This window comes from Balaenoptera musculus, chromosome 17 (genome assembly GCF_009873245.2).
Source record: "Balaenoptera musculus isolate JJ_BM4_2016_0621 chromosome 17, mBalMus1.pri.v3, whole genome shotgun sequence".
Taxonomy (NCBI): Eukaryota; Metazoa; Chordata; class Mammalia; order Artiodactyla; family Balaenopteridae; genus Balaenoptera; species Balaenoptera musculus.
In genome coordinates this window covers 59,154,519-59,160,078 of record NC_045801.1, presented here as the reverse complement: position 1 = coordinate 59,160,078, position 5,560 = coordinate 59,154,519, and the positions used below count along the sequence as shown (strand labels likewise).

Here is a 5,560-nt window from a genome sequence, read left to right as displayed (position 1 = left end):
TAAGAGTCAAAAGTGTCAGCTTGTAAATAAAATGTTTTTATTTCAAAAGCATGTTTATTCTAACAAATTTTGCCTTTCTAAGAGAGAACCTCATCTCACAAACTTCTATATTTTTTATATCATTAAGCAAGGCAACAATCTTCATTTAGACAAATTATTATCTGCAAACAGCCACCTCATGGCACAACCAAGTGAATCCTTTTCACTTGTTGTTTTGTATAGTTAGCAGCAATTCCATCCTTCCCCAGCCCATCCCTGCACAGATAATAGTATGAATGGGATCCAAGGTGGAATGCAGAAGCCTTGCTTTTGAGAAAGAAATTCATGTAAATCATAGTCTATGTGTTTTCACAATTTTTTCTTGCCTTCTATAACACTTTGTACACAGATATATTAACACGTAATTTGTAATTCACAATATTATAATTATTTGATTACGAATCATCCTCAAAGTAATTAATTTGTAATCATTTCTTATCAAAGTCTATCCCAGCTCTTTGTACTTAGTAGGCATTAAATAATTGTCTAAATATCTTACCCATCATAGGAATTACCAGGCAGCATTACGTGTCTGTCTGTCTTGGGTATAAACATATATACCCCTATATCCTTTTTAATTCTAACTATAACTAAAATCCAGCCAGAGAAGCAGTCCTTGTAACCAATTAAATATTTGAAAGGGTTATAAAGACTTATTTAAACTAAATGATTTGCAATTAGTGCAATGTAATGTATCTCTCTGTATATCAGATTGGAAAACTAATAGGGTGAAAATATATCTACCTATAACACATATTTGCACTTCTGTCAATGTCTAAATATTTTGTTTTACTAAGAAATGTTTATTGCATTTTGCTGTTATCCAATATAGTGTTACATATTGTGAATTACAGGGATCTTATCTATGAACAATATATCTGGTATATATTTAGAAGTGGTAGGGATAATACTCAATAAAAAGGTCTTCTGGAATAATTTCATAGCTTGTAGTACTGAGTCAGTAATTTTCTAATAAAAACTTACCAACATTACCCAGCTTCATTAAAATTTCTAGAATATTTGCATCTGCACATATTTTATATTTTATCAAAATAGTTCAAACATGTAGAAAATAATGTGGTATAATATTCACTCATGCATCTATATTTCTATATTTACAGCTCACTTCTCCCTCCTCTTTCTGTGTGAAAGAGCTAAAGACACCTTCCCTATCATGTTCTCCAAACTTTTTTCTTAAGATAACCAAAGTTTTGAAATATGGTGCACTTGCTATATACTTTTACTACTGAGAGATAATAGAAAATACATATACTGGTCTCTGCCCTCAGTCCCTGGCACAGAGCTCCTAAAACCTTTGTAATTTCCAAGTGATAGTAGCACCAGAAGCATATTTTGTTCTATTGAGGTAATTCTGGATGGACCCCTGGGTGGCTCTTAGATGAGGGCTGGTCACCAGCAAGACCGAACCATGATTAGAAGCTGCTAATTTTCAGTCTGGCCCCCACATACCTCTAGAGAGGGGAAAGGACCTGGAAACAGAGTTCATGATTGATCATGCCTACATGAGGAAACCTTCATAAAATCCCAATGGGATTTTCCATAAAAAGAATGGGGGTTTGGAGAGCTTTCAGGCTGGCAAATGCATCACTCTGCAGGGATAGAAGCTCTGGTGCTCGGGACCCACCTAGACCTCGCCCTTTGTATCTCTTCATCCTGCTGTTTATCTGTATCCTTTATCATCTGAAGTGGGGTGGGAGCAGTCTTGTGAGACTGAGTCCTTACCTGTGGGATCTGACACTATCTCCAGGTAGATAATGTTAGAATTGAGTTAAATTATAGGACACCCAGTTGATGTCTCAGAGAATTGTTGGTTGTGGGGAAAACAACTGCCCACATTTGGTGACCGGAAGTGTCAGAAGTGAAGTATTCTCTGTGAACAGTAAAGGAGATACACATTGTCCCCCATTCACTATAGACTGAACTGAAGTTTTCCCTACAACAGGAGAAAAAAGACGGAGTTTTCCATCTTAATTACATATATGTATGTGAAAATATATGTATTCTTACAGTATATACTATTTTTGATCACTTAAGAATGACATAAAATATCAAAATCCATAAGTCCTTTGATATCTTGGACAAATATATAATCCAGGTCGATTGCAAAATAAATAAACATACTGTACATACATGTAACTGGGCAAGTCCCTCCCTCCTCAGGAAAGACAAGTAGTATAATAAGAGCTCATTTATGAACATTTATTCTATTCTAAGCGATATTCTAAATGTATTACATGAGTTTTTTCTTTATTCCTCACAATAAACCTAAGAGGTAAGTGCTATACATTTCTCATTTTCCAAATAAGTAAAAGGAGACAAGGATAGATATTTGTCTGTGGCCACTTGGTTAGCATGTGGCAGACCTGAGATTCAAACCTTGGCAGACAGATTACAGAATCTTCTTTTTTAGCTACTTTCTTGTACATGAAGTTTGATTTTGTGAACCATCAAATAGTCACTACTCTTTACACATTGACATAATAGAACTGTGGTACTTATGAGAGACAAACAAACCTATGAAAATTGAATTCTAAACCCTTAATCCTTAATGTTAGATACTAGATCCCTTTGAAAATCTGATGAATACTATGGACTTTCCCCTCAGAGATTTGGGTGTACATACATGTGTACACATATAGGTGTACATTACATTGTTTTGTGTTGTATTTTAGAGTTTTTTTGACCAGATTAAATACTAATTAATGAAAGTAAAAATAAATACTCTATATATTGTTCCTTTCCCTAATACTTTAAAAAATTGTTTTAACCAATTTTTCTTTCAGCTATAAAATATTTTAGATAGATTTGTTTATTTTTTAGTAACTTTTAAAAACACAGGGCATAATGGTCTACTAGCATGTTGTATAATCAGTGTTTAGGTAACTCTCAAAGGCTATTCAACATTCCATGTAGTTTAACTCTGATATAAATATCTCTAAGAGCATAGAAAGGCAATTATTTTAGGGTTGAGAATATTTTTGTGGGCTGGCTTGAAAATGTTGCTATTTTCAACAACATTTTTTTTGGAAGGGGGCTTATCACATTAAATCAATATGCTATACTTGTCTCCCTTACCTCGATTATGATAGTTACCAGATCCTTAATAATAAAAATAAATGGAACAGATTCTTGTAGGAAACTTTTTTCTTTTCTCCACCCAAGGCTCATCAATGAACATTTATAGAAATAATATGTTGAGTGTGAGAAGTTAGACAGAGTAACAATGTTCATATCAAAGTGGAGAAAAAAAATCTGTAAATATCTTTTTTTAAAGACTTGGTAACTATTAGCCAGACCATTTTAAGTGGCAAGTAATAAAAAATCTAATGCAAATGAAATAGGTTAGTTAAACACAACTAAAAGTCTAAAACTAATCTGTCCCCAAGCACGGCTTGACCAATGATACTAAACAATTTTTCAGCAGTTTGTTCTACCCTCCTCTGTATTGCAGCTTCACCTGCAAGCTAGGTCTCCTCATGGTGGACATAAATGTTTGCTGCAACCTGGATTACATAGCTTGCTTTTTCAGTACAGGAAGAGGCTGCTTCCCAAAACCAATGAATAAATTGCTTCACTCTGATTGGAGCATCCTGAATCAATCATTGCCACCAGGGGATTACCATGTACTAAGTAATGTATTAGAGTTACATAGAGCAATGTCATACATTTCCAGTACCAAAAAAATTAATGGTAATTGCATTTTTGTTGTTGCTTTTATTGAAAGACATACATATTTCAGTGGTATTAGTGTGACAATTATGGATCCTGGGCTTCACTAATCTACCTCAGATTCTATATTACCAAGTTTATCTCTAATTCTCTGGATTCAGTTCTGAAATGTTAATCTTCTACTTGTCCCCCATTCAGTATTATGTTCATTATGAGAATGGAGTGCATGTCAAGGGTAATATGATAATGGCCAGTTGGCTGTATATTTGTCATATGTGATCCCTGTGAGAATAACCTACAAACATCAGTTGTTGATTATCTTTTAGAAATGGCATTTTTAACATAGACACTCTTTTGGGAATCCCTTTGAAGACTTCAATTTCTACTGTGTGAAGGAAATTGAAATCAACATAATGGAATTCAAAAACCAAAACCCCCAAAACCACACTCTTAATTTTTTTAAATTATGTTTTAACAATAGTCACTTCTTAAAGTTTTGTCATGTTTTCACAAAGTAAGACATGCATTTATCAGGGTCAGTCTCTCTTACTTACCAACACTTTGAAACTTTTAGCAGCTGGACAATTCCTGATAGTAGATTTGAAAGTGAGGGTAAATAGGGTTGTCATAGCTAGTCATCAAATCAACCAATAAATCATACAATCTCTTTTTAACCAAAGTTATATTTTTGTGCCAGTAATAGAAGGAATGTATTATTTCCCAAAAACATATTCTATTTACCGGCCACATTTTGGAAATAAAGTTATTTCATTGATATTCATGCACTTCTAGTATAGATATTTATATAGTTCAATTAAGAAAGTTTCTATGTCTGTAAATTGGCAAGAGGTATAAAATGTATACTTTTTAAAAGCTACTAGAAAGTAGTGACTTTCCAGAGTTTTTTGTGAGAAAGTACCTGGTTCAGAATCTGGTACTAACTCAGTATGCAATAAAATAGACTAACATTATTTTGTTGCTATTATAATGATTGCCTTTCAATTTTATGCTTTTATGGCATAATCTATTTTTTACAATTTTATTGAGATACAATTGTCACACAGCATTGTATAAGTTTAAGGTGTACACCATAATGATTTGACTTACATACATCATGAAACGATTACTACAAGTTTAACATCATTATCTCATACAGATCTGTCATCTCATATAGATATGAAAAAAAGAAAAGAAAAGAATATTTTTTCCTTGTGATGAGAAGGATCAATTCTCAACAACTTTCACACATACCAAAAATATGGAATGCTTCACAAATTTGTATGTTATCCTCTACAGGGTCATGCTAATCTTCTCTGTCTCATATTAATTTCAGTATATATGCTGCCAAAGCTAGCACAATCTATTTTTTAAAATGCCTATTTCAGTAGACCTTCCATGTTTACCAGACAAAGCAATTCTTTTTTTAAAAAATCTATATTTCTTTACAGTGCATTAAGCAGAGAGGAAGTGATATTCTGTGGTGTATTTTACCAATCGACAAAAGATGAGAGTCTTTCTGAAATATTTATTTTAAGCCTCAGAATTTAAACATTGGACATTTGCTTCTCTGGATCATTCTCAAGATCAAACAATAAACAGTTTGATTTGACGTATTTCCTCTTTGGTGTTTGCTATATCTGTTATAACATAACAAACAATGGTAGAACTTGATGAGAATTTGGAGGAGGATGTATATAAATAAACTGAATCTCAACTTGAAAGTTATTAATTTTACCTTGGTATTAAAATAGAGGTAACATTTATTATAGTCTCTATCTGCCAAACAGCATATTTCAAATAATGGCTTCATGATCACAATAATATCTTAAGT

General features: G+C 32.9%; 1 non-coding gene across 1 annotated transcript; it reads right to left on the bottom strand.

The window, feature by feature from the left end:
- Positions 1 to 4,981: 4,981 nt before the first annotated feature.
- Positions 4,982 to 5,086, bottom strand: LOC118883894. The gene has a single exon (XR_005017128.1). It is a non-coding gene; the product is annotated as a U6 spliceosomal RNA (small nuclear RNA).
- Positions 5,087 to 5,560: the final 474 nt, after the last annotated feature.